Genomic DNA, 11,966 nt, shown 5'->3' with positions numbered 1-11,966 from the left:
TAGAGGATGTATGGTCTATGCTGTGTACATGTGTAGGTTGTGAATGTGTGGTCTATGCTGTGTACATGTGTAGGTTGTGCATGTATGGTCTATGCTGTGTACATGTGTAGGTTGTGAATGTATGGTCTATTCTGTGTACATGTGTGGGTAGAGGATGTATGGTCTATGTTGTTTACATGTGTAGGTAGTGAATGTATGGTCTATGCTGTGTACATGTGTAGGTTGTGAATGTATGGTCTATGTTGTGTACATGTGTAGGTTGTGAATGTATGGTCTATGCTGTGTACATGTGTAGGTTGTGAATGTATGGTCTATGTTGTGTACATGTGTAGGTTGTGAATGCATGGTCTATGCTGTGTACATGTGTAGGTTGTGAATGTAAGATCTATGTTGTGTACATGTGTGGGTAGTGAATGTATGGTCTATGCTGTGTACATGTGTAGGTTGTGAATGTATGGTCTGTGCTGTGTACATGTGTAGGTAGTGAATGTATGATCAATGCTGTGTACATGTGTAGGTAGAGAATGTATGGTCTATGTTGTGTACATGTGTAGGTAGAGAATGTGTGGTCCGTGTTGTGTACATGTGTAGGTTGTGAATGTATGGTCTATGCTGTGTACATGTGTAGGTAGAGAATGCGTGGTCTGTGTTGGTACATGTATATATTTCGTTGGCTATTTATTGACTTTTTCTGCGTTCATACAGCATATCATTTTTCATCCTCTCTCTTCATGTAACTGGATTTTATGTTTCCTCGACCTGTATAGAACTACCGCTTGAAAGTAGGACTTGCCCCGTCGTATGTCCCTTGTTAACTGTGTTTTGACGAAGACTTAAATGTATGTGGTAGACCCAGCAGGTATCAATAACTGAGGTCCCTGGTTTCGCCACCAGTGGAAGAGCATCAGACTCGTGTTGTGAGGATAATGTTAGTTTTGTGTGCTTGATCATGTGCCGTGTGTTATCATTTTCAGTCTGACTGGTCTGGCATGTCCTGACACACGTGAGGGGAAAGCTAAACATTGTGATTCTCGAAGTGTACCATGGCTGAATCCTCCTCTGAGCGTTCCGCTGATTGTGGGTATGCCTGGGTGATTCTTGGCTGTGGATATATATCTAACATGGTTTGTGGTATGTTGTACTATTCCACTGGCGTGGTCAATACCGCTGTCCTCGATCAGATGCAGGAGGGCGTGGTCAAGACGTCATGGGTGGGATCCACACTGCTGGGGACGCTGACTCTGACAGGTGTGGCAAAGCAGCGTATGCCATTGTGAAAAGTTAACTGATGAAAAACACAGTTTGTCAACTCATTATGAAATCAATTGTTTCTGGTCTTTCTGTAATTATCTCACCCACTGCGATGTGAGCGGTCGCCATTGTCAACGTTTAACCCATACATACCGTACAAGGAATTCGCTGACAGTAACCTCACATGCACAAAGCTATAAAAACCAGTGTTATAATAGAATACGTACTTGTAGTAACACAACAGCTGGGTTCTTGTTTACAGGCCCAGTCACAGGCGGCTTAACGAAGGCCATCGGCTGTCGGAAGACAACCGTCTTTGGTGGACTTTGTATTCTTGTCGGTCTCACGGCTGCGTATTTTTCAAGGAACGTTGATTCTCTTATAGTATCATATGGAATCTGTGTAGGTAAGTGATGCTTTCCTCAACTGGCCATCAAACATATCTGTGCATATTATCAAGTGTTGTTATAATGACATTGAATTTTCATAATAGTATCTGTGGTGTTTTTGCCAACTTTGCGTATCACAATTTCAATATGGCCTGAATTTAGTAGAGTATGTTATCATATGGGATATGTGTAAGAATTTCAAAAATTGCATTCGAATGAGACCGTAATATTAATATACAACACACGTGATGACTATCTCTATTGTTTGCCGATTTGAATTTATTCATACACACACCATATTAATTATTAAAGAGTAACGTACATGTGTAGGGTGTCAAACATGAAGATGTGCCATCATGCGCATTAGGTCAGATTATGTTGACAGTGTTTCTATGGGTCAATGTTGGTTTTAGATGGTTCCTTCCAGATGCACCTGAACTGCACTCTTGGAGTGATGTTTTATCGTTTCTTAAGCAGATTTAAAATACGAAACTTAAGAAGGAAATAGCTACAACACAAATATGATGCACAATAATTTCATGCATGATATTCGTAATACATGACAATATTTAAGTTTGTGCGATTTGATCGTTGCTGCAAGTTCATCCGTTATGCATCGGCTTTGAATTTATCCAGGAGTTTGAAATTTGCATCACAAAAAGTAGGTTAGTAAACTGTGAATCCGTTACAGGTAATCAAAACTAACGGTAGAAAGTAAATGTGCTTCATATAAAGTGGTGTAAATGGGATGTTATTGAAAATAGAAACATAATGCTTCGTCTCATGAAGGGTTTATCACAAGAAATACACTGACAAAACCCATTCCTGGTAGCAGGAGACAGGGAGACACGCCCTAGAAAAGGGGTGGTGTAACAACTTAATTAACAATGTCAGTATGGGGTGTGAGCTCCTTTTGCCTTGAAAAAGGCGAGGCAGCGGCGGCGCATTGAAAACTCCCGAGTTACTAGATGATTGAAAACAACCCAAATGTCAACCATTGATAGGCCCACGCAAGCTAGCGTTTCTGGTCCAGTCGTTGGCGTCCGTCCATCTCACGCCAGACATGTTTCGTTAGGGGAGGACTGGAGAAACAGCCGGCCATCGTAGTACAGCAATGTTGTGTTACATCACCTGCAATATGTGGGCGGTGATTATCCCACGGCAACGTTACGTTACATCCCTGCATTTGCTCAAAGGGTAAAACATGATCTCGATTGATGTCTTCCTTTAGCGTATGTCATTAAATTTGTTTCAACAATGCTGAGTTGTGATGCGACCCTATACCATTACACTCCCATCCCCTAAAGCTTCTCCCGGACGCCTGTCGACCCTTGCACACCCATCTAAGCTGTCCACATGAAACCTTGACTCATCTGTGAACTGTACACTGTCCCAGTCTTGTCAACCCAGGAATCGTCTAAGCTGTTAATGTAGCAGTTTGGTATCTGTACCGTAGGTGCATCAACCGAATGCTGACGTGACATCAGACGAGGACGCCAGGCCCGTGGCAAGTTCTGACTGTTCAGAATATTTGTTTTCTTTATATGAAGCACGGTTACTTTTTCCCGTAAGTTTAATTGAAACATATGAGTGAGTGAGTGAGTTGGGTTTTACGCCGCTTTTAACAGTATTCCTGTTATATCACGGCGTGTCAGTTTAATGTGGGAGGAAAGCCCGAAGTGATGCAGGTCTCAGACGTTTACCACTTCGGTGAAACCCACGAGCACGGGTATGGTGCTGACAAACCTAGAAACATAATCGAGGCGAACCGGGATTCGAACCCACAATCATAGGTTTCTGGCGTGCCCAAGGGAGGCAACTCTGCACAGCGAAAGAAACATATGAGTGACATCATAGATGTAAATAAGAATAAAACAAGAAACAACAACATACTAAAGATCTTCTTTCTCGCTCGGTATCGAATCCCAATTGCGTGGATCGATGCTCATGATGTCAATCACTGGATTGTCTGGTCCAGACTCGATTATTTACAGACCTCTCATATAGCTGGAATACTGCTGAGTGCCGCGTTAAACAACCAACCTACCAACCCACCGTGTCGCTCGGCTGTCGCTATTTGTACTCTGCCAAAAAAAAAATCAAAACGCAAAAGTAGTCAAATCGTAAAATCGTGTTGCCGACATTTATACAAAAATAATACCACACATTAATGAGTCATTATCCCCCGCCCTCAACGAAGTTGGCGGGGTTTATTGAAATGGGTTTCGTCCGTGTGTGTGTTTGTGTGTGTGTGTGTGTGTGTGTGCGTGTGCGTGTGTGCGTCCCGAAATCGTTTCCGGAGCATAACTCAGAAACCGTTAAATATTTCTCTACGAAACTTTGCATGTCCATCAGACACTTGCTGAACTGGTGCCTCTTGATATTTAGGAATTTTATAAATTTTTATTTTTTACGTTTCCATGGCAAGAAGATGGACTTAGGTTCTGTGAGGGTAGGGTTCGTTTTCGAAGCATAACTCATAAACCGTTCAATATTTTTTCATCAAACTTTGCAGGTCTGTCAGGTACATGCTGAACTGGTGCCTTTTGCTATTTAGAAATTTTAGAAATTTTTATTTTTTACGTTTCCATGGCAACAAGATGGACTTAGGTTCTGTGAGGGTAGGGTTCGTTTCCGGAGCATAACTCATAAACCGTTCAATATGTGTTCATCAAACTTTGCAGGTCTGTCAGGTACATGCTGAACTGGTGCCTTTTGCTATTTAGAAGTTTTAGAAATTTTTATTTTTTACGTTTCCATGGCAACAAGATGGACTTAGGTTCTGTGAGGGTAGGGTTCGTTTCCGGAGCATTACTCATAAACCGTTCGATATTTTTTCATCAAACTTTGCAGGTCTGTCAGGTACATGCTGAACTGGTGCCTTTTGCTATTTAGAAATTTTAGAATTTTTTATTTTTTACGTTTCCATGGCAACAAAATGGGCCTAGGTTCTGTAAGGATAGGGTTCGTTTTCGAAGCATAACTCATAAACCGTTCAATATTTTTTCATCAAACTTTGCAGGTCTGTCAGGTACATGCTGAACTGGTGCCTTTTGCTATTTAGAAATTTTAGAAATTTTTATTTTTTACGTTTCCATGGCAACAAGATGGACTTAGGTTCTGTGAGGGTAGGGTTCGTTTCCGGAGCATAACTCATAAACCGTTCAATATGTGTTCATCAAACTTTGCAGGTCTGTCAGGTACATGCTGAACTGGTGCCTTTTGCTATTTAGAAGTTTTAGAAATTTTTATTTTTTACGTTTCCATGGCAACAAGATGGACTTAGGTTCTGTGAGGGTAGGGTTCGTTTCCGGAGCATTACTCATAAACCGTTCGATATTTTTTCATCAAACTTTGCAGGTCTGTCAGGTACATGCTGAACTGGTGCCTTTTGCTATTTAGAAATTTTAGAATTTTTTATTTTTTACGTTTCCATGGCAACAAAATGGGCCTAGGTTCTGTAAGGATAGGGTTCGTTTCCGGAGCATAACTCATAAACCGTTCAATATTTTTTCATCAAACTTTGCAGGTCTGTCAGGTACATGCTGAACTGGTGCCTTTTGCTATTTAGAAATTTTAGAAATTTTCATTTTTTTACGTTTCCATGGCAGCAAGATGGGCTTAGGTTCCAAACTCTTCTTTTTTTTACAATTTCCATGACAAGTTCCACCTCGGTTAAAAAAGGTTAGGGTTTGTTTAGATTTAATTATGTCATAAATTCTGCAACAGGGGCGGGGGATATAGCCACGTTAGTGGCAAACTCTTGTTTCTGCATGGATTGGGATTGATTTTGGTGGAAAGAATGAGGCACTGCAGAAATTTGGTGAAAAGATGGAAAAATCGCAAAAAGCCAACCACGCGAGAGCCTGGCACCAAAATACACCTACATGAAATGCACGTCCAACATCGCTTGGCTTTAAACACGTTGGGTTTTCATTTGCACAATCTGAAAGTGAACAGCGAAAACATGCCACGACTGACGCAACAACGCCATCGGCCGACTGCAAACAGGAGAAATATCCATGGAACACCAAGCACCATTTACGAAACTGTGGAACCGTTATCAGACAGGGGCGGCCGGGTAGCCTAGTAGTTAAAGCGTTCTCTCGTCACGTCGAAGACCCGGGTTCGATTCCCGACATGGGTACAATGTGTGAAGCCCGTTTCTGGTGTCCCCCGCCGTGATATTGCTGGAATATTGCTAAAAGCTGCGTAAAACCATACTCGCTCACTCACTCACTAAGGTTATCAGACACGCGGAACAACACGTGACCTTCTCAGATGCGGTAGACCACGTATCACTACAAGAGCACTGGACAGATTCATATGGCTACGTCACTTATAAATCACGTGAAAGAACCACCACGGTCACCTCTACAACCACAGCAATACCAGGAGTGCGTAGCATATCAGCCCAGACAGTGAGGTATTCGCGCTAGACGACCAGTTCGAGGTGTCATTTTGACGGACCTGCATCGTCGGCTGCGACGTCAGTAGTGTCAAGTTTACAGAGTATAGCCACATACAGGAAGTGGACGGATTTAGTGATGGTAGTGTGATGATGTGGTCAGCCATCTCCTACACTGGTAGAACAGATTTGGTGCAAGTTCTGGGGAATTTAACGGCACAACGTTACACGCATGAGATTCTTCGGCCACACGTCCGTTCTCACACGGCAAGACTGACAACAGCCTTTTTCAGGAATCACACCATCCAGGTACTGCCGTGGTCCAGGTCTCCAGATTTAAACCCAATCGAACATTTATGGGATGCACTGGATCAACGGCTCTGAGCACGTCAGCAACAACCGCAGAACCTCAGAACATCCGACAGTTGGCAGAGTGGGTGAACATTCGCCACATTCAGGATCAGGTTGCTTCCATGGGAAGACGATGCCAGTCAGGTTTGCACTCTAATGGTGGCCATACGCGATATTGAGAACAGATGACCTTCACCTTGAAAATCTACTGCTCCAAGTGTGTAATATATGAAACCTGGGTCAATGACATTGATGTGTGGTAACTTTGAACAATCGATTACCATTTGTTGAATATTTATATGATATATTAAATATACATATAAAAACACTTTAGATTTCTTTTTTTTGCGGAGTCCAAATAAATGGTACATGTCCGTATCATTTTAATGCAATGATATTACACTTCCGATTTCCACATTTGACTTTTTCATTTAGATAATCCCTTCATTCAAGAACGCGGAAGTGCAGTGACATGTTATACTTGAAAGTTGGCAGTATCACTACCCCTTCCCTATTGACCTTTATAATGACTATTGATCGATGAGGTGTGGGATTTTTACAACATGTCAAGGTGGGGTTTTACTATCAATACACATATGCAATGATTTGTAGATTCCTCGCTGGTTTCTGTTTAGCGCACCCGGGGAAAACATTGTTAACATCAAACCTCGAAATGAGTGGTATCTTAACTGTTAACTGAATTTTTTTTATTATAACAGTCGACATATTTCTACATGTATAAAGGTCCATAGCAAACAATGACCTAAAGATAGGAGGGTCATTATTTACTATTTAATACTGCGTGATGGTTAAAATACAATTTTTAGTAAACCTGGTTATAACAATTTGTTTCAGGTTTTGGGATTGGATGCATAACAACAGCAGCATCTGTAGCTGTGGGGTATTATTTTGAAAAGTTTCGACCACTGGCTGCTGGGATTCTGGTGTCAGGGGCTGGGTTAGGCATGCTGGCTGGAGCCCCTCTTGTGAGATTCCTCTTTGATACCTATGGGTTGAATGGCATGTTCCTCCTTCTGGGTGCGTTAGGATCGCACGCTTGTGTTGGGGGGATGCTCATGAGACCTCCAAAGCATGAGGCCACAGGGGGCGATGTGTCTGCACAAAATAATCGTGAGCGAGGAGAGGAAAGCCAGCCTTTCACAAAGCTGAGGAATCTGTTACGTGAATTCTGTGATTTATTCTCTCGCTACGGATTTATGTTATATGTGTCATCATATGCGCTATGGTGTTTTGGAGAATCAGCATTTCAAGTCCACCTGCCGAACTATGCTGAGTCAAAGGGAACATCGCCCCAAAACGCCGCCATGTTATTCACTGCGATGGGCATAAGCAACACCATAGCCCGGATACTGACAGGGTTAGCCGGGAATAATCCCGACATTGGAACTCTGCTTCTACATATGGGGATGTTGGGTTTAGCTGGTGTCAATATCATGCTGATTCCTGTTTTTTCCAGTTCATTTAAACTTCAAATTATAGTATGTGCACTTTACGGACTATATGGAGGTGGTCCAATGGCTCTGCTCAATCCCATTTTAGTAGATCTTGTTGGTGTAAAACGGCTTGCAGCAGGGTATGGGCTGAATAATATGTTTGCTGGAGTTGGACTCTTTTTAGGACCTCCATTTGCGGGCAAGTACACATGAACTTTATTAAATGTCACACTCAACCGATATTTGTGTGTAGGTGTATGATTGAAACAACACAGTTGAAATGTATATAGTTGATCACCGACCATTTGAATTTTGACCGACCATTATTACATGTTTTAAGAATTTTCGGGGACAATTATTTTTTTTCGATAACCGTCCCTTATACCACTCTATCAAGGATAGACCCGTGAAGATTTAATATTCCTATGAGGCGACTAACGAGATAGGATGGCCAGGCTCTAGTGCACCCGATGATCGGTTGATGCATGTCATCGTATACCAATTACACAGTTCGATGCTCACGGTGTCAATAACAGGATTGTCTGGTCCTGACTCGAATAAACAAACAAAAAATAATTCAAAAAGTGGCAAGAAGTAGATAGGTGAACATGCAATGTGATGCATAAGGAGTAAACATTCTCGCGTGTAGTAATGAAAGCGTGTCAAGTAATGTATTGTTCAGAAACACCACAATTAAAATCAATTAAAAAAAACTTGTTGCAAAACCTAAACATTCTTTGGGTGAATAATTCACTATTTGTTTGATGTAGGAACGTAATGCCAAGTGAAAGTCGTAGGGCACGATCTGCATCATTTGTTTGAGTCTAAGACCATGGAGTAACGAGCCAGCATAATTTATGTGTTACTGTAACACACTTAGATAAATCTATTTTCTTTGGGATATCCAGGAAACCGATTCATTTGATCAAAGGTCATGGTTTGTGTGTGCAGGATCGTTGGAATGTTGGTTTGCTGTTAAACGTCGCTCGAACCAATGTCCCAGCTATATGACAGCGGTCTGTAAATAATGGTTTCTGGACCAGAAAATCAAGTGATTGATGTCATGAACATCGATCCACGCAATTTGGATAGGATGACATGAATCAACCAAGTCACCGGCCACTGTCATATAGCTGGAATGTTGCTGAGTGTGGCGTAAAACAACAAAGCAACCAATATGTCTGGCATGTGGCTGGATGCATCCTACAACCAACATTCCTGTCTACATTCAGTATTATTCATTACAAGACATAAGTGATTATAATGCGTAATATTCCATCTTCATACAGATGACTTAGTCATCCCAAGTCTGTTTAAGCCCTGTTTTAAAAAAACAAACATCATAGGTTGTATCTTTTGGTTTGCTTTGTTGTTTTACGCTGCACTCAGCAATATTCCAGCTTTATGACGGCGGTCTGTAAATAATCGAGTTTGACCAGACAATCCAGTGATTTACAACATGAACATCGATCCACGCAATTGGGATCGATGACATGCATCAACTTAGTCAGCGAGCCTGACCACCCGATCCTGTTAGTTGCCTCTTACAACAAGCAAAGTCGCTTTTTACGGCAAGCATAGTCGCTTTTTACGACAAGCATTGGTTGCTGAAGACCTATTCTACCCCGGATCAGGAGCAATGTTGGTCTGGAGCGGTGATAACATCCCTCGATGGTCTCTCGTTCGCCTGAACATCACTATCCTTAGACATCTTGTATTGTACATGTAGGTTTGGTGTTGGAGTGACTTGTGTGATTTAACAACGCCAGGGGTCACATATACTTCAGCATGGCTCTCTCCAATGTCGTATTTCTTGTATTGTAGGTTTGGTGTTGGAGGCAACTGGACGCTATGATTTATGCTTTTTTCTGGCAGGTTTGTACAAATAGGAATGAAACCTGTAACGTTCTGGGGACGATGACATTTATTTACTTCTATTGATTTTTTAAGTTATATGTTAAGCTGAGTTTGGTAACTAGGTTTTAATTGCATGTTCATGTGGTGCCCCTTAAGAGGACGCGTGGGGATTCCAGAGCATCATAATACCCACATAAACCCAAGTTGTCTAAAAGGCGAATAAGAACTTTACTGTTGTCGCCTGCTGCTGAGCACATACTGGATGGGTAGGATTACTGTACCTCACGTCTTGACAATAATCATAATGGTAAACAACATAAAACATTCGATAATGATTTTTAAGATTATATTGCAATGTATCATTGGAAATGAATAATGTTTGCCTATGTGAACTTGTAGTAGATTTGTTTCACCGAAGTGGTAAACGTCTGAGACCTGCATCACTTCGGGCTTTCCTCCCACATTAAGCTGACACGCCGTGATACAACTTGAATACTGTATAATAAAAGCGGCGTTAAACCCAACTCACTCACTCACTAATGTGTTTTCGACTGTTACAGGTGCTTTTGTTGTGCTTGGCAGTGCTCTTTCTATCGCTATCCCAGTGTTCAAAAAGAGGACCGGCCTCCCAATCAACCTCAGCACCAGTGATGATCAGGATGGCTGTGTCGACTCTGATGACAAGTCTGAAAATGATCACCATTTATTATCAGAACAGAAATCTAACGGTACAAATGAAGACAGCAATGCAGAGCTCAGCAATCGTCTGTTGGCTGGGGCAGAACAATAAAAAGATGGCGATGACAAAGGTTGCTGAGAACCCAATGGGACTGAATGGTGGGATAAAAAGTGTGTCAGACAGGATTGACAATGTAACATTAGAGAAGATCGCCAATGCTGAGATGTTCGTCAATCAGAAAATCATGTAGATGAAGTAGCTGTATTGTTTACGGCAATGTCAAGATGTGCCTTTCTGAGAGAAGCAAAGCGGCAGTGTTTAAGTGTTCGATGCAAGCCAAAAACACAACCCATCCTTTATTGTACCCAAGTCAGGTACGATCCCCGTCGTCTAACAAGCGCAATTTCCTGTGCAGATTGGCTTCCCTTGGGTGTGCCAGAAACCTATGATCGGATTCTGTTTGTTTCTTAATGTCTCACCACCATACCCGTGTTCGTTGGCTTCACCAAGTTGAATAATGTCTAAGACTTTAGACTTTCCTGCCGCATTAAGCTGACTGAAGTATTATAGTACAAGAGGTAAACTACCTCACATTTGTGTGTTGTTTTCGCATCAGTCTTGTCTTTTCTCTCTCCCTACTCTCTCTCTCTCTCTTGTTTTTTATTTCATTAATGGCGTATTTGCCAACAACACATTATCTCATCTTTTTGACTATTTCATGTGTATGAAATTGTGTCTGGTCCTAATGAGAGTTATATTTCAGCGACAAACCAGTGATTATTCTGGGATGGAAGTGCATTCATTAAATTTGAAGTGTGGTAAGTGACTGTTAACTGTAACTATTAAGTATGGCCTGTGCCGCGACGTATGCACTCTTATTGGATGAGGTTTGGAAAAACAAATCGAGTTGATTACAATGTTTCTATAATTTGCAAAGTATGTACGAGTGACTTATCTCCTTTTCCCCCGTCACGAGATAAGAGAAACATGATATTTCACTCGACATATGGAATATCCTATTTCTTATATACCTTTTGTGTAGGTGTCTACCGGAAAATAAAATTATTTCATTCCAAATGTGAAACCTTGAAACGTAATTCTGCTTACGTAACAGACAGGGACGGTTCACCAACCCTTGTATATGGGACTTAATAGGTGGTTTCGCGTCTGCAAAATATGACCAAAAATATAAATAAATATTCAGGGTCACGAAAATTCTTTATCATACATTCAGATCTGATGATATACAAAGTCAACTGTAACAAAAATATTCTTGCAAACTACGAGACCACTGTTAGAAGCGAAAAAATAAACGCTGGTCAGGTAACAAAAATGGGGCGTTGCGAAACCAACAGTCTCCATTGACGAAACCAACAGTCTCCATTGACGAATTAAATCGGAAATTTACAGTTTATAACGAAATATTTTCGAGAGAATATAAAAACAGCCAGAAGTGATATTAACTCCATAAATGACCATCTGTCATTATTTTGCCTTGTCAATGGGGAACTCACGTAAAAAGGACGTCAACAGACGAGTGACGGGGGTTGAGGTACGGGATACTGCAGACTGACCAG

At 41.5% G+C, this 11,966-nt stretch overlaps 1 pseudogene; it reads left to right on the top strand.

The window, feature by feature from the left end:
* The first annotated feature begins 1,043 nt into the window (after positions 1-1,043).
* Positions 1,044-10,578, top strand: LOC139448222 (monocarboxylate transporter 2-like; annotated as a pseudogene).
* The last annotated feature ends 1,388 nt before the right edge of the window (positions 10,579-11,966 follow it).

This window comes from Haliotis cracherodii, unplaced genomic scaffold, assembly GCF_022045235.1.
Source record: "Haliotis cracherodii isolate W230 unplaced genomic scaffold, xgHalCrac1.p SCAF_7, whole genome shotgun sequence".
Classification (NCBI taxonomy): domain Eukaryota; kingdom Metazoa; phylum Mollusca; class Gastropoda; order Lepetellida; family Haliotidae; genus Haliotis; species Haliotis cracherodii.
The sequence above is the reverse complement of the archived record's forward strand: the minus strand, read 5'-3'. Positions and strand labels throughout refer to the sequence as shown.